Consider the following 19,061-nt stretch of genomic DNA (forward strand, 5'->3'; position numbering starts at 1 on the left):
CTCCCCTAAATTTAGGTCTCTGTAGATGCTTACATGTGTATCAATCACCTTGAGTTCCCCCTGCGCTAATGGAGAGAAAACAGCCTCACTTGGACAACTTTCAGATGTCTGCTTTGAGAGGAGAGAGATCTTTTGCAGAAGTGCCTGTTTGTCTCCTTTATTAAGAAAGGGCAGAGAACAAACTCAGAAGCACGCATTTGCATTTAGTAATGTATCTAGTCCACTGTAACTGCCTCTAACCTCTCAGATGCAAAGAAATAAGTTTAAAATGCCCCCAAAGTGATGAAAGGTTGCCTTGTTCCATTTTCCATGGAACTGGACAGAGGGCACTTATACAATCAAGTATCATGTATACACAACTTGGGAATGAACAGCAACTCCTTGCAATTCTCAATCTATATTATAAATGAGCCTGTGTTATGAATACAAACCTGACTAAATAGTCTGTGTGCCACCTGTCTTCACTGTCCTCCACAGGAAGAAAAAAAATGTTTCAAAGGCTTAGCTGACTCACATGTCTAGCATGATTAAAGCCAACTCATTTCTGTACCTGCCAACATACGTCTACTCAGACATATAGCTGTTACATACATGGTGGACCTAAAGCATTTCATGTGGAAACCATCTATGTCCTGATCCAAAATACAAGTATACATACAACATACATATTTCACAGGACTATAGTACAGCCCTGGTTAAATCAAGGTTCCAAATTACTCCTCTAACCCTGTAGCTAGCTATTCTTGTCATGATGATGCTATGTTCAAAGCACCCCGACATGCTGGTGGTTCCTTTTGTCCTGGGCATCCCTACGAATTACTGGAAAGATCTGTACTGACCTCGGCTCTGTTTATTATCAGTCTGTTTTGAAATAGTCTAGAACTAAAGGAGGCAGAACCACATGTCCCTGCACAGCAGAAGATGAAAATTTGCCCTCAACAGTTGCTGTATTCATTCTTCCTAAGGAGCACCAAAATTATCACATAGGATGTAAGAGGTTTGGTCAGTCAAAAATAATTGTAGAACTTTGTGTTTGGCATTTATCTAAGGTTTTTACCAACATATGATAGACTGGGCTAACCCTTATAATAAAGCTGAGGATTTTTTTTTTTTTTTAAGAAATTAAAGGGGAAAAGAGTGAAATGCACTGTGCATAAATGTGACATTTTCATTTCTATTTAAAGTTTCTTTACAAAGCAGAGCTCTGGAGGTGCTGTTCCAGTTCTTGCTCATTTGTAACCTTTTTTGTGACTCTGGAAAACCTTGCATAAACAATCACTGTGGAAGATAAATGAATGCTCTCCTCATCTCCGTTAATCCTGAAATGCCATTAGTGTAGTTCACAAATATGGACATAGTCTCAGTGTTATTCATTAAAACATTGGTTAACAAGAAACAAAATAGAGGTTAAGACAGAATTGTAGTTTAGAGAAAATACTACTAACTATGCTGCCAGCAAAGATTGGAATGGATTCCCTTATGCTTAGTGTAGGAGGCTACTAATAGTACAGGAACTCCCTGGAGATACCCACTGAAGCAGGGCCATGACCCATCTCTGTAGGAGATGATCCACCATCATCCTTCCTTTGTGGCTCTGCTGCAAGACAAACGGCTTTGGGTTACAGAAGAGCTCTGCAGGTAGAGCTGAATCCACTTTTGTTTCGGACTGCCTTAGCCACAGCAGGAAGCCAATCCTTCCCCTTCCTACTCTATTAAGTAGATAATTTAAAGTGGCATCCTACAGCATCTCAAGTTAATAGAAAGTGTTAAATGAAAAATGATTGACAGGGCCAATTCTTCACTTTATATAATTTGCACAGGCTTGTGGGAAATGTTCTAATCGTTTTCCTTTCCACTCCACATCTTGGTATACATCTAGCTTATATGTTGCAAATGCTTTTCATATACTCAAAAGACTTTATGCTTTACTTGCTTTCATGCAGGAACAAAAGTGTCAAAGATGTGTGCTGAACTCCTTCAGTTATTTTGGAAATAATAATGAATCTGTAAGTGCAAGACTGCTGAAATTATTAAATCGCTATAATTCACAGGCAGGATGTCTAGAGCCATCAGCTCTGCTTGAGGCCCTATAGTGAGCTGTGTAAAGCATCTGAAAAATTGACCTTGATGTTTTGCAGCTAAAATACTTCATACTGATAAACAAGCACAAAGAGATAAATATGCCACATAAACTATACCAGTGATACTGTGCTATAAGAAGCTGCATTTTCAGTGGTGCAATCAGATCATCATCTCTTGCTCAAGAGTTAAGATGACATTGAACTATAATTACTCAAAGTTAAATAACTAATGAAATATTTTCAGTTTCATCAGGACTTCTGTGGATTTCGTCATTTAATTTAGAGCCTAAACAGAGAATGTTCACAATTAAAAAGTTCTTTCATTTTGAAATGTAATTTTGGTCTGGGAGACGTTCCATTTACACAGAATGGGAAATAGCTGCACAATGAAAATAGTTACCTGTGGGAAGATACTTTTTAAATACTACCATTGAATGGATTTAAGAGACAGCATTTGAGCTACCAAATTTGATGAAGTGAATCTTAAAGTCCTACAGATGACTGGATTGTAGCCTAGGTTAGACAGTTATTTGAAGAGGCAAATTGACATAATTAAATGATCTCAAAGCTACTACCTTAGTCTCCATGTAGGCTGCTGAGAAAAAGTAAGAAAAATGCAAAGAATCGGTTCTTTTTCCTAAAAAAGAAGCATTATGTCAGGCTGCATAGATTCTCTCGGGCATGGGAAATACATGCTACATAGTGATGGATGGGGAAGCACGTGATGCAAGAGCCGCTTTTGAACAGAATACTAGTTTTCCATCTATTACTTGTTTTTTAAGGGAATAAAAAAAAAAAGAGATGACATTTCTCTATAAGCACTTTTGCATGAAGGTATCCCTGGCTGCCTGTGGAGACTGGAATAATTATTAACAATAATTATTTAATTAGCTTTGGATATTCAGAAACAGAAATGGTAATGATAGACCTTGCATCTCTACCCATGGGCAAGGTGTATAAGATTCTGTAAAAAGAAAAGGAATACAGACTTCCCTGATTATTTAAAGTGTTTCAGAAGCTTTGGGGTCATCACATTACTGATTGAGATTCATCTCTCATTTTATAAAACTTCCTCAGTGCATTTTTGGCACAATCGTAATATTTTAAGGCAATTTTATACTGAAACCTTTCTAATCAGAATCTCTGGTAAGAATCCCGAATGGAAAAAGAAATCTCAGCCAGTATATTTTTAAAGCATACAGCCATTCAGAATCTGATTACCTTTTCACATTTTCATACAAAATGGATTAATGTGTCCCTGTCTTTATTACATTTTCAACACTTGTCATTCGCGATTAAGCCAACACTATGAAGATGTATTACACAGCAGCATAAATGGCCACATTAAAATAGGGTATATATGTGCCTGAGAAGTTAAAGGCAGCTTTATTTGTGCTACTTTTACATTAGATGCAATGTATCTAAAAATATTTTACACAACTCGAGAGTCAACAATCTGAGGGGAAATATAAATAAATAGATGGAAGCTTACAAAAAGGGGAGAGAGCTGGAGAAAAGTGTTAATTAAATCAATCACAGAGACATGTGGTGAAGTGATAGAGTGCTATGAAGAAAGCCAGATGCAATTTCTTATAGATAAAAGCTCAAATCAGAAATTGCCACACAATTGGAAGCACCTGCACAAGAGGCCCAGTGCTGGAATTGCAGAGGTTATTATAGAGCAGGACTGATGTGGACTGGGAAGGATTCTGGACAAATCTTCCTTGGTGCCTGCCTTAAATTATCCCTAGTTTTGTTGTGAAAGTATTTCACCTGTTAATTACAGCATTACCTCTCTATGCAATTTATCTTGCTTCCACTTTCCCTGCTACAGAGTCCAGAGCATGTGGCCTCTCAATAAGTAAAAGGAGCTTGTAAGAAAGACAAAGAGAGACATTTTACCAAGGCCTGTAGTGATGAAACAAGGGGGCAATGGTTTTAAACTGAAAGAGGGTAGGTTTACGTTGGATATAAGAAAGAAATTATTTATTGTGAGGGTGGTGAGGCACTGGAACAGGTTGCCCAGAGAAGTTGTGGATTCCCCATCCCTGGAAATGTTCAAGGCCAGCTTGGATGAGGTTTTGAGCAACCTGGTCTAGTGGGAGGTGTCCCCACCCATGGCAGGGGGGTTGGACTAGGTGATCTTTAAAGGTCCCTTCAAACCCAGTTCATTCTGTGATTCTATGTTGTACCACCTCCATACTGTACCTGAGTCCACTGCTATTATTTCAGCCCCACTTCAGATTCCTATTGGTTTCACTGGACGTTTGGTTTGTTCCTATTTTGAGACCTTTACTTGTGTTTTCAAAAATAGGCTTGCACTCAAATATGTTTTGAAGCTTGTCTTTAGGAATTAGAAATGGGTGAGAGAGCAAGACTATCTTTTGCTTAATTTTTTTTTTCCTTATAGCAAATTCACCCATCCAAATTTCTGCGTTTGGGATCTAACAAGCAATCAATGAAGAAGCAAAATTTTTGGTTTCTTTTCTAACTTGTGACTAACTGCTCTTACCCAATCCTATGATAATCTGTCTAAATGCAACCTGTTACCTGATAGGCTTTATATCTCTACCAAGAAAGTTGTAAAGAATATCAACCTAGTCCCATCAAAGTCTGTGTACGTCTTGCTATCTGTTTCTGGAGGCAATGTTTCTACTCTAACATTAACTATATAATACAGCTGTCAACTAAAGGGTGAAGCTGCCACCTTAAAAGCCAGAGCACTGACAGATCTACCAGACCATCATTATAAAATGATTGTGCATCACCTCTAGCAAAACTTCAGCTTGGAAAGACTCTTAAAGATCTTTTTGCTGTCTTCCCTGTAATGTGTTACAACAAGTACAGGAAGGATAGCAGTGTGGATCATACTGTGGACCTTCCTTGTTGGCCTCTCTTGGTGCTGGTAGAGCACCGTCTCTACACAAGAGTTATTCAGGTGGGGACCGCAGTAGAGGGGCAAGGCCAGCCTGAAGCAGCAGTTTCAAATCTGTTTGGTCCCAGACTTTTAGGGTATCTAATGCTTCAGTTTATGGTGTCCATTCATGGTAAAGCAAGTGGAGTGAGCTCCGTGGACACCTCACCTTCTCTTTCCAGAGCTGCTGCCGGAGTAGCCCCGTCTGAGCAGCCAGCTGACTCACTGCTCTGTGTGCATGTATGTATCTGAGCCAGCTAAGTGTTCCATCTTGTACCCCTCTAATTTATCTCACTGGTACTGAATTGTCATTTCTCCCGTGATTCTCAGCCGTATGCCCATTCTTCATTCATCACCTGTGCGCTTATTGTCTGGCTCCTTGCTTCCACTGATACCATCGGCTGCCGCCAGGCTCTGTGCTATGCACGGTAGATATTATTCACGTCCGAACTGCTTGCTCCATGTACAGGCAATCTCTCCACATAAATAAGAATACCTTTACAGCCTTTTGGTAAACACTGACCCCCCATTATATGCCTCTTATCCATTTTTCTCTGAAGTCATTCTTAGTGTTTGCCCGTAACAGTGATCACTCTGAAGACTTTAGTGGGAGACTTATTTCTCTGCTTTGGGATGATTTGGGGTCATTTTTTCGTCCCGGATACATTTAGTTTCTGAGGCTGTTTCCAAGGGCAGTTCCATGGTTAGGGAGAATTTGGAGGCGAGTACAGTTTCAGTTTGGGGTTTTTCTCCTGCAGAAGGGAACGCAGGGTTAGCTGTCTGTGGGGAATTATGAGAACAAGATTCTAAATCTCACTGCTTTAAATTATTCTAAAAGCCATGGCCCGGAAGGTGTAATTGGCAGGGAAGTGTAGAGTTTGTCAGTGCAGCTCAATAATTATCTAGTCAGAACTCCTGAATGAACTCTTCCCAGTAATTTTTTTCAGCCTTAGACAGCTCTGCAGCTATTTTATTTCAGCTTAACCATTGTGAAGTAGTCACGATTTTGTGTAGCATTCTCAGTTTTCCAGATGAATAATACATTTTATTTTACCCACTAATGTTACTGGGGCCCGGGTACTTCTTTTTTTTTATTATTATTATTATTATTTTGAAGAAACAAGAGTGATTGAGTGCTAAATCTGTTTTGTACAGTACAATATATGGCAGCCTGAAGTACCCCACTCCCTCATTTTTTTATTCATATGATACATGAAAAATGGCATAAATGTATTTCATTGTGTCACCTAGAATCTGTGTAGCCAGCAATAATGAATACGCTTTACTCTTCAGCTCAGTAGTGTTTCATTTCTTCCTGACAAGATTATTTGACAAGCAGACCCTGCATTGGCAATGTTGTTTATTTTCCTAGGCATGTAAATTATCTTGACAGTCTCATAAACATAAATTGGCAGGCATACTGTCCCACAGCAATACTTGTTAAAATACACTAATGGAATATAATAAATAAATTATTCTAGTGTATTTATAATTTGCTAGCATACCATTACATCTTGCAAAAGTTATACAGTACAGGATAAACTGCTCTATATTTCTTATGGGTTACAATCACTTGTTGGTTAGTTATTTGATGAAACTAATTATGATGAAAAATGCATGGATTCCTACTCAGGAGTATATTCAACCTCAAAAAAAAGGAAAATATTAACTTATCCAGCCTGCAAGTGTTGGAAAGTTTTTACCACTTTGCACACATGAATTTCATGTGGCACAACTGCGTAGGAGGTAATTGGAGGAAAATGCACATCTATTCAATTACCGTAGGGATTGGTTGATAGTTGGTTGTTGGGCTGGATACAAAAATACCTGTAGATGTGTGGAGAGTCCCTGGGAAAGAGCTGCAGCTTTGGAAATCCACAAAGGGCAGATGATAATTATTTACGGATGGTCTAGGGCCATGGCACATTTTTATTCCTTTTCCCATGTTGATTCAGCTATTTTTGCTGGTTGTTCAAGGCTCCCCATAGAGGCCATCAGCAGTCTGATTTGCCCTGGATACAAAAGAAAGAAGCTGCAGACTGGTCTTTGATCTCTTTGAAGTTGAAGTGAGTTAAGAACACAGATAACACACTGCAAGTCCACGTCCACATGGCAAGTATCAGCCCTTGCTCAGGGTGGCCTTTAATCCTCAGAAATTCAGTCCTCTAAATGCCAGGCCTCTCTCTAGGGAACCTTCATTGCCACTGGAGGAAAGAGGAGCTTTTGAGGGACGGACGAGCCATTTCATCTAATTTATAACATGTTAAACCATGGAGCCTATATCTCTCTGTTAAGGAAGCCTAGATGACTAGTTTAGATGTTGATAATAATTTTTCAGTTAGTTAAAGTTAGGGAGAATTAGTTCCACCTAGAGAGTTTGGAAATTGAAGAGATATTCCCCTCAATGTTTTCTCTCATTATATAATCACCGTTTTATGAATCAACTGTAAATAACAAGCAGCATCTAATCTTCTCCCTGGAGTAATTAAGATTATGATAGGGGAAACAACCCCAGAGCACTTGGCTACCTGCTATCTCCTTGACACGTGTCAAGTTGGTGTCACTGCGAATATCTCATAGAGACTGCATTGCCTGCTTTGTCAGACCGGATAAGAATTTGTTTTTGTATTTGTCTCTCAAATACCAAATTGTTCAGTACTGCTATGAGTAGGGGTTCAAAAAGGTTATTAAGTACCTCCAAAATTTTGAGCTACCTCAGCATGGGTCTGAATCCTTAGTGCTGTTTGGAGCTGTCTAATTAAGACCATCTCCCAAATACTCCTGAGAACCCCTCCAGTGGTCAGCAATGAGCCAGCCCAAAGGCACACTCCAGAAATACCCTTTAATCCATGCCTTACTCTTTTTCAAGGCAGGCCAGGGTGCTGGCAAGCAAAATTTACACTGCTAAAATCTGGTTCTGAAAGCACAATACAGAATGCAAGAACTTTATTGTTGTTGTTTCATATTGGGCTGGTTTGAATGGAAAGTTCTCCTAAATAAAAATGACTGCACAATATGGCTCATAATTTCATTATTTTCTTACCCCTTCCTTTACTGAAATAAATATTTATTGAGCTCAACAGGAGGAATAAAAAATCCCTGGCATTCTCTGTGTGCCACTTTATGTATGAGCTTTCCTATGTCTCATTTCTCCATGACAACCCCATTTGACAGACAGTCCCTGCTTTGGCAATGTTGTATCATATTTTCTTAGGCATGTAAATTTTGTTGACAGTCTCATAAACATAAATTGGCAGGCACACTGTCCCAGAGCAATGCTTATTAAAATACGCTAATGGAATAGGATAAATACATTATTTTCAAATGCAAGCAGAAAATACACACAGGTTCATGTGATATTTCTGCCGCTGATTGATGGGAGTTACAGTCAGGGACAGCTAACAAAATTTCCAAGTTTGTGATTCAGTTTCTGTAGTGAGCACTGCAGCGCTATCAGCACTCCCAGTTGCTGTCGCAGCCTTTTGTTCCAGTCCCAGCGCTAACACAGAGACACAGCCAGTCTTTTGCGTGATGCTTCATGTGTTTCTAATCTGTGGTTGATACTCTGTTCTCCCCTGGCGTCTCTCTAATGCTTTTTCTAACCCTCCGAAAATCACAGATCCTGGTCCTCCGAGCTGCACAGCAGCTGACTGTCGTCCTCCCTCGACACTGACTCATTCGCTTCTGCGCTGTTGCAATAGAAACGGGGCTGGTGGCAAACCCTGGGAGTAAGTTACTGCAGTGTAGGAGCAGGAGGGAAAAAAAAGAAGAAGGAAATTTCCAATTTCTCTGACCTGCAGCTCCTCCTTTGCAGTACTTTTGGGACGGCAAAGCCAGGCTACAGGAATTGTTCTTATGACAATAGTAACCTTCAGGCAAAAATAATAAAATTGTTATCAATTATGCAGCCTTGCAAGATTTTTTTTTTTAAATTGGAAAGTGTTCTGGAAGCTTTTTTCTTTTGCTTATTGTATGTTAGTATTATAATAAAATAAGCGTAATTACTTTTAATAGTGAATATTTTTATTCAGATCCAGGTAAACTCACTTTGAGAATCAGGATTATAGAAAAAACAATTATAAAATTAGGTTTATTTAAAATTTGTCAGAACTTGAATGTCATTATTCTAAAATTAGAAAAAATAAACCCCACAATACTCTTGTGACTTTTTATTTACTGTATGTTATTCAACCTCAGGATGTCAACAAAATTTTATATTTTGATAATACTCCAGAAAAATTTACAGTAATGCATTTTTATTCCCTTTGACTACTCTTGTTTTAAATAAAAAAGAATGAATGTAATTTCATCTGTAATAAAGGTTTCGAAGCCTTTCTAAAGAAAGATCTTTGTGCAAACAAGGCTTTCTTAAGAAAGAGAAGCAGAAAGAGTGCTGTTAAGCAGAAGTGAGAATTAATCAGCTTGCAGTTTTTAGACGTCCCCATTTTATTAGGGGGTGGGTGAAGTCGTTTCTATGAGACGGGTCTTGCAGCACTTAGTATTTTTTCTGTAAAAATATTGTATAAACATAAGTTGCTTGAGTAACATTTTCAGCAACAATTTAGGAATTTAGAAGCAGTTTAGAATTGGACTTAAGGTCTTAAGAACCATATTTTCAAAGGTGAGGACAGACACCTGCCAAGATTTTCAGAAGTGTGTAAGGAGGTTAGTTAGCTAAAACCAGAACAAACAGAGCACTTATGAGCTTAAAATGCTACTTAGGCAGAATTGAAGCACGAATTTCAGAACATTTCATGAAAATATCCTGGGACATAGTACATTTGAGATGTACAATCCATCTGTATTTTTAGGTAAGTGGTTAGGTGGAAGACAGCTACCTACGAGCCAGTCAACCCAGGTGCCCACTATAGGCAGTGGTGAGAAATAAGCCCCTTTAGGATGCAGTTAATCAGATTGACTTTCAGATCCCAACTTTAAATCAACATAAATTTCACCCTTGAAGTCTCCTCTTCTCTTTGCTGACCATAAAGAGTTTTAATAACTATCCCATAGTAGACACCTACGTCTGATCAGATGAATCCTACCTTTGGTCATTGCATACTATGGAAGAAAAGACAGGCTGAGGCACAGAAGCACAAAGGCTAACGCTGTAGACTGTCAGTGCAGCTGTGCCATGGGGGAGAGGAGCACAGTCTCTGCTCCCAGTGCAGCTTGGGAGTCATTGACTGTAACGGACAGTGCGTGGTGGGGCAGGGACACAACCCAGGGAGAGTCCTGGGGAGTGGGTTGCAGGAAAGAAGAGCGCCTCAGTCTATCGTCTTCTACCGAGCAGGGCTCCCCAAAGGAGAACTTTCCTGTTCCATCTCTGCCAATTGTTATTTAAACACTTTTTAAAACAAAATGCCTAAGTCCTGTGGCAGAGATCAGACCACTGAATGAATTTTCTCTCTCCTCTGCTCTTTCCTGTGATATGTTGAATTGTCTGATTTTTAAATGGTGCCATGTCCACTTTCCAGCTGTCCAAGCTGATGCTCTATTCCCAGACTGGGACTCTGGATATTTTTACTTTTGGGCTGAAAAATTCTGTAACTCCAGAACTGCATATAATTATTTATATATGTGTACACAGGCATAATCTAAATGTAAAATTAGCATTAATTAAAATTTTCCCAGTTACTTGACTCATAATTATTCTCCAGCTATAAGAAATAAATATAATTAGGGCAAGTGAGAATCGTGGGACAGGAATAGTACAATGAGTTGGAGAGGAACAGCAGAACATAGGTTAAGAAGAGAGGGAAAGTATTATGGGATTATTTTTACTTCAGAAAGAAATTAAGTCCATTTCCTCATGACATTTATTCCACTGGTAATTTTCAGACCTTTTTTTATGTGGCACTCTAAAATACTTCTGATGGTAGCTTCAAAAAGTATATTTTTGAAGTATGTCTAAATAAAAATAAAGGAAATAGGTAAATGTATGTGAAGTGCAACTACTGATATCATGTGCTGGAACAAGTATTATTTAATTTGCAGAAATTGTTGAGGAAGATCCCACTGAGTTCACTAAACATACCACCGCTGGTTTTAATCTGTATAAATAAGATGGAGGGATGATGTAATTAGTACTTCCACTTTGTAACAGCAGTAAAAGAGAAGGATGAAAGTAGGCATGAGGAGGATAAAGTAGGAATGCAGAGGCTAAAGATATAAAAGAATGTAAAGTCAACATTTTTGTGTTTCTATATCACTTGCTGAAGTTAAAACATTTTGCTGACTATTGCTTTGAAATAAAAATTTTGTGAAATGCTCATAGCAGGGCAGAACGCACTTGCTTTAATGTGTCTTAAAATCTGAAAGACAAGGTTTGTAGGGAGAAGCAATATCTTTTATTAAACTAGCTGATACAGTTATAAAAAGAGACCAGTTTCCACGGCGCAAGAAAAAGGTTTGTAAGCCTGAAGCATGTCTGGTTTTCAAACTATAAAGTTGAGTTAATAAAAGATCCTTCCTCTCCCTAAACCTTGCCTCTCGATATCCTTAAATACCATCCTTAATGATCCTATTACTTGAAAATATGAAAAACTTCAGCTGGCTCAAGAAAATCCCTCCTATCAGATTTCTGAAATTTGTCATGATCGTTGTCCAAATTGAACAGAAGGACAGAATGACGGACAGTTATAAGCCTGTATCTAACTCACAGAGAGCTCATGGTTCTGCATTTTCCTAATGCTTGTGCAAAATTTTCTGATTTGGATTGAGGGGATGATTTTCAAAGGCAGAAATAGGAGAGGAATGCCAATCTCCAGTTTACAAAGCGAGCTCGAAAACTCTGCAACCTTTCAAAAATCTTCTCCTCAAAGTTCACAGTAGAAATTGTGCTAATTCCTGTGTAAATATTAACCCTTTTATAGATCAGTGGAAGCAACTGAGGGACTTTTTTGGTTATTTTCTGATTAGTTGGATAAACAGTGGATTAAGTTAAAAATACTCCTGGCCCACCAGAAAACAATTTTTAAGCACCCTCCATAAAATATAGACTTAATACACTCACACCTATTATTTTATCTTTTAGATTGTGATTTTCTGTGAAATTGTTATTTATATATTATTTCAGACAAATTTCATAACGAAAGGAACTTTGAATCTGTAACAGCTGGTTGTTATTTGCACTCTGTTTAGACTGAAATGCACCATAAACATCAGGGCTTTTACTGAATAATTCCTGCAGCTAGGAAGAAATATGTTCCACTGTTTGATAGTTAGCGTAGATTGTGGGAAGTGGTGCATCTTTTTTGCACCAGCCCTTCTGAATCATTTCATACAGACCACTCAAAAATTCACGTTAACTGGACTACAGTGATGATCCTAATGTTAATGTGTCGGGTTGATGTGCCTTGCTCAGATATATAAAGGTAATGTGGTGGTTAGAACTGGAGTCAGAAGATATTTTTCCGTTAGGCCAACTGCTATTTCCTTCCAAGTAGTCAGGTATTTGGTTTTCCCAAGACTATCCAGAAATAAGAAACAAAATCACTGCTTTCGAAAGGAGGTGGGACATTGGCAACGCTCTCCGTACGTCTCTATGTGAATTTCTGATTGTGGCTTTTGATCTTTTCCAACCAGGACAAATCTGTTAGAAGATGCTAAGCACTATTTTAAGATCTGTATTTAGCAGATGTGTGAGACAGGTGATCTCTAAATAATGTTAGCAGTTAATGGCAATTGCAAAGTCTGGATGGATATAGGAACATGCAAGATCTTTTCCAGGCCAACGTTTTTACATTTCTTCAATAATATAAGAGTAAATATAAATGTAAATATGAATATATTCCCCTTTTTAAGATTCAAACCATTTGCTGAATTTGCTGTGAATAGTTTCAGTCATAGCATTTTCAGTGGATAAATGGTTCACCAAAATATTCACTAAGCTCTACAAGGAGATTCAAAGAGTTAATGAAATGGTTTAATAAAGTATCACAGTAGAAAAAAAAAAAAAGGAAAAAAAAGAAGCTAATATGCATTTAGCTAATCCTCCTACATTATAATTAACATGAAAAATGGTAGACTCTTTTCCACTTCTCAGCAAAGATTAAATAGCTGAATGTCAGTATTGAGGAAATATAACACTTGATTTCATTATTTAACAAAATATCCATACAGTACATTAACTAGAGAAATGTGAACCAGTACAAACAATTAAAATTTTAGAAACTGCAATTGTCAAAATAAATAAAAAAAAAAAAACTTTTTTTTTTTTAATTTTCCTATTTAATGTTTCTTTCCAAATATGGTAACTCAAAGCATAACCCCCTGGATGTAAGTATGGACTGGCAAGAACTTCTCCACTGATGCTGTGTAGGCTGATGCAGGAGATAAAACGCAACTAAAGACCTCCTTCTTCTTCATACTTCTTTTGGGTGCCAGTTCATAGAAATCAGGGGATTTGTCAGAACGCTGAACCTAACAACTGGAATACGCACAGGCAAGGCTTAGCTTAATCCCCCTGATCAGAGACAATAAGCATGTCTCCGCAGACGTGTGCAGGCTGTCACACGCTGAGCCCAGCGGCGCCCTGAGCCAGGCGGCTCTCACCCAGAAGCACCCAGCTCCTCAGGGTTGCTGCTGGGCGCTCGGGCCACTCCTTGAGGACGGCAGATATTGTTTAGGTGGCCCAGTGACCCCAGCAAAATTCATGTTAAGATACGGCGCTGCCTGTTGGTATAAACCCTGTTTCTATGATTTATGGTTATATTTTATAAATGAGGTCCTTTATATATAAGGTCGTTATAAATAAGGTCCTTTAAGTATATTGTGCCGTTAAATCTGGACTCGGTTGCTAAAGGACTATGCCCAATGTGCAGCTGCAGTATAATGAACAGGGACTCACGTGCGACAACACCCTGAGCAAGGAGCTGGAGACCTCCCAGGGCTTCATCCCACAGCCAGAGACCTCCCGGGCTTCATCCCACAGCTGGACACCTCTCTGGCTTCATCCCGCCCTCCCACCCCACTCTGTCCCTTTTCCGTTTGTACAGTGCCTCTCCAAGCTTTCCTTGTGCTGGTCCATGTCCTGGTTTAAAGCAGGGTCTCTACTGCAAGTGACAGTGTCTATGGTGGTCTGAGGACTAATTTGTTTCAAACTAAAAATTGCTTTCCGCCAGACCTTCTCTGGCCCAGAGCAAGGTGCCTGTGGTGCCCCTGCACTGTGTTGCTGGGGCTGGGAGAGCTGTGCAGCACAGTGCTAAAACCTCTGAGTGTTTTTTGGATCAAGACAATGTGAGTTCAGCTCTGCTATGAGACCGGACTCAGGGCCAGCACTGTAGGATCTGGCAGCAGAAGGGGCAGTGGCCGGTGAAGGAGCAGAAAAAAGACAAAGTGACAATGCTCTTGGGCTGGAAAGGGCCAAGGTAGAGGCTCTGTGACTACTAATCTTCCCTAACATATAGCAGGATCACCTGAAAGACTCCATGACAGTTATTCCCTGCAGATAAGTATCCCAGAAGTTCTCTTACCAGTGTGTTCTGCATTAGTTTTTTTTCTTACTGTTACCCAAGTGCTCCAACATACTGCTAGCACTGTGGAGAAGGAATACGATTCTCTGACGTGCCAAAAAATATACTACCATTTGAAAAGAAAGCCAGAAGGAGACTGGCACCTTAAACATTATATAGAATTGGGGGAGGGGGAAGTTTCAATGTAACAACAGCTCCAAACCTTGTGCTCAGAAATGTGAGATCTAGATAATGGCTTATCCCACGTATTGAATAGCAGTCAAAGAACTTGATTGTACCCCAAAGGGACAATTTAACCCTATTTCCCTAAAAAGTGCAGCAATTAAGCACTTAGAAACTGTGTTTCCATTTGTAGTCAAACTGCTTGATAAAAAATCACAGTGCCACAGACTAAGCAAAGTAAAAGGAAGGCAAAGCAGATTTCCTATCAGGAAGTGCAGTCCAGTCAAAAAACACATTCTGAGACATTTCAAGCTTCATAACATATTGCTGTCTCAGACATTGCAGTAAACAGTCCATTAACAGTTTTGCAAAATGAATGCTGACCTCCACGTATTTATTTACTTGTATTTCTCAATATTTCAAATAGAAACTCTGGTTCTGGACCTCTCTCAGCTCTGAGACAGCACAAAGTTCTGAAGCTTGAAATTACTTGTTTTGCTGAGGTAGCTTTTTTTGCTGAAATATCATCTTATTTTATACAGTATAATATTGACTCATTTTGTATCCTCTTAAGATAAATTCTCGATGAGCTGTGTTCCTAAGTTGTTCTTATTTAATGCTCCAGTTTATTTCTCCTTTCTGTTCCAGGGAGTGTCAGTGTCATTTTTAATGCATGTATAGAACCAGGATTTTTTTTAATCATAATTTTTTTAAGATGGAGAAGAGATAACAAATAAGAGTCGGTCAGTCTGTCTGTCTATCTATCTGTGTATTTATCTATTTATCCATCCATCCAAAAATAAATTGACATAGGGACATTTCACCAGGACAGAAATGAAAGAATGAAAGGTTTATGTACCACTGCTAAACCCATAGCCTATCTATTGCCAACTATCAACTCCAGCTGCAGCCAGTGGAAGGGGGAAAAGTCGATACTGATGTGATTATACCACACCTCCTGAAGAGCTGATGCTATGCAAGATTGTTGTATTTGATGACTGGGGGTGATGATTTGATGACTTGTGGTGGGCAGATGTACCAACCGCAGAGTTTTCTGTTCAGCTGAGAAGAAAAGTGTTGGAGTCTAGACCTTAAAAGGAATTTAATTTTTTTCTTATTGATATCATGGGCTTTGCCTGAACCAATACATTAAATGTGTCTGGAATCATGCTCTTGCTCTTGTCTGGCCATGTCCACACCATGAAGAAGGGGATTTTGGTGAGGAGCTTGATGGATATATCCTTTGGGTATCTAACAGGACTAGATGATAATCTATTCCTATAGGCACTTTTTTTTTTTTTTACATTCAAAAGTTTTTCTTTTCATGTTGTAATTTAAAAAATCTTTAAAAAAACCCATGAATTAATGCCTTCTCTTCTGCAGCAAGAATGCCACCAGACTGCATGCTCTTTGTGATGAGATTTCCCAGATGATATGAGAGAAACAGCAGTTGGTTCCTCCACCAGCAGCTTGTGTAAATGCCAGGCCCAGTCCTGACACAAAAAGAGTGACAACCATGAAAGGGGCAAGACTCGGCCATGAACATAGGAGTGCCAGGAACTGGTGGCTGGCATTGATCCACCCTGTGCACCTCTGACTGGGCGCACCGAACCAGGCGATTGTCACAATTCAAAGCTAGAGAAATGCCAGTGCTGCTGCTCTGCCAGGGAAATCTCAAGCTCTGTATTACTCCATCTCTGGGACTTGAGTCCGATACAAATATGTTTCCTGATTTCACATATTTTAATTCCTTTTTTACTCCTTTTTTTTTTTTTTCTCTTTTAATTTTGATTTCCAAATCTGGGTAAATTCCACTTTCTGGAGAGGCAGACAGCCCTGACAGTCAATCCAGAAAGCCAAAGTGGCTTATTTGACTTTTGGTTAAGTCATTCAATTTTCAACAGACAAAAGTGCGTAAGGAAATGATGGAGACAGTGTAACACTCCTCAGGCTTGGATAACTCAGCCTGACCAGGTATCTATAAATAGGTTAACTGGGAGACCTTGTTGGGATAAATCCAAAGACCGGCTTATGCCTCTGGAATTGCTGCAAAATTCTTTCACTCTTCTACCGCTGCTGCATACTCTCAACTTTCTTAGCTGTAGTTTGAGGGACAAAACAAATAATTTTAAAGGACAGCATCCCTTCTTTCCTATTTACCAACAAACCAATATAAGTCTCACAAGATAGAGAGACTTGATGCTTTTTGATCAGGGAAGTTTTGTCCCTGTAATGTTGGTATGAGAAACCTCTTTGCTTTCCTGCTCTCCCCACACGCTCCATTTTGTGTACTCATTGAGTAATGTCAAACATATTACAACCAATTATGAGCTTCCTTCATCGTATTTTCACCATACTTTGTACTTGTTTGCTATTTTTCCAAATTGATCAAGTGGTAGTTTAAATGAGATAGAAAGAAGACTGATTAATTGTTAGACTACTTCAGGTTGAAGTCCAGATACAGAAAACTGTCCCTGTTCTGGGAAGAACTTTCCAAGTGATTAACCGTAAATGTTATTGCAGACTGTCCTCCGTTGGGATGTTTGCAAATGAGGTCACAATGACAAATAATAGTCTCCTAAAAAAAGGTTTCTGTGTCAGAAAAAATCCCAGGGAAAAATTAGAGTCTTAAGTTAAAATGACAACATTTATGGTACCTATGCAAGGTCACTTACTTGCTAGTAATCATCTGATGAGTCACAGGACTGAAGGAAAAAAAAAATGCATGAAAAGAAGTCAGTGGCAGAGTTAAGTGTCCTTCTGTAGCTGGTCTGACAAACTGAAATTTTCTCCCCCAAAACTTAGAATATTATTCAAAGGAAAAAAAAAAATAAAAAGAAACCGTTCAAAAAAGTACAAACCCCATAAATGAGCAATCCATTCTGGAGGTCCAAACCTCTTATTGTATTGCTTGCTAAAAACTAAGATTTCTTCAAATATAGCCTTAGACGAGGTCTATCCAAAGGCAGGGTGATAAATTTATGGCTTGCCAAGAAAGAGGAATCATCATGGAGTGTAAAAGTCTGTAATGTTGTCAGTATAATGGAAGGAAAAACCCCAAGCTGGCTGAGAGTGCAGTTTTAGACACATGCTTTTCACAAACTGACTGATGCGGCTCTTTCAAAGAAATCAGTCTGAGGCTTTGCAAATCACTCTGGGACAGATTCTGCTATTCAGTCCTTGTCCTATTCGTATTGCAGACAAAAACTGCATTTCTCTGCAGATAAACTAATTCACTGTGATAATTACACCCTAAGATTACAGTGTGAGTCAGCATGAGAAGGCTGGCAGTATGCATCCTCCTAAAACTGAGCAATCCTGACTTCAGGGGCCCATAACATGCAAAGTTAAACTGCAAATGTTACGGGGTTTTTTTGTTTTGTTCTCTTTTTTCCTTTTAATATTTCCTCCTGAAATGTAAAAGTACAGATTCTTTCAAATTCCTGCAGTGATTTGTTGCTGTCATTCACAACATCAAACCATAACCTTAATGGTTATTTACATCATTTTCTGCGTGCTGTGTTTTTATAGTTCCATTTGGCTCAAGGCAAAACGATGTAAGGCATTCACAGGCATAAAGGAGTGTAAAAGAGAGAAACTTTGATCAATAGGACACCTTTGTTGTTGGTAAACATTGTCAGAGAATGATCAGTGTCAGTGCTCTAAACCAGAGAAAACTAATAACGTGAGTGGCAAGCTTCCTGAGATCGTTTGGAGTATTTATGTGGCATTCCAAAGGAAGATCTGTAAACAAGACTACAACAAAAATACAATTTTATTGATATCCACCTGATTTATGTTTACAGCATGTGTTGATAATAACCCTGTTTGTCAGAGTCCACCATGAATACTAATTTAGTGTTACTGAGTCAAAACCAAACAAGTGAGCTTTACGTGATGGTGTACTCTATGCATTTTCATGTGATCATGTTGACAGTGACCTGAGTCTCCAGTAAAGAAACCAGAGGAATTTCACCAAGCACAGAATGTTTTCTAATGAGTTTATAAGTGCATCCTGTCCATAAATGGAGCTCAGGGACTATGAACAGAGCCTCAGCGTCTGTTTCATAAAACACAAATAAAGGTTATTTTTAATATCTTTATTTCACCAACTCACTTTTCAAAGGAGAACATCTCAAAGGCCCAGAAGATTGTCTGCAAAAAGTTGTTACATTTTGAACTTTCTTTCATTCTAACTTGAAACAGAGAAGATTTTAAGGTGTTTTCTGTCATTAAGTTGCAGGGAAATAAATAGTGATTTGGTAAATATTAGAATGGCCTGATTAGAAGAGTTTTCCATAACACAAAAAAAATTAAATTTAAAGTTTATCGCACGATGTATGAAAATAACATAACAGTGAAATGAAATGTTTCAGCATAAATGAAATGGATCTCTAATCGTTCATGTATAATTTTGATAAAATTGAT

This window comes from Rissa tridactyla, chromosome 3, assembly GCF_028500815.1.
Source record: "Rissa tridactyla isolate bRisTri1 chromosome 3, bRisTri1.patW.cur.20221130, whole genome shotgun sequence".
NCBI lineage: Eukaryota > Metazoa > Chordata > Aves > Charadriiformes > Laridae > Rissa > Rissa tridactyla.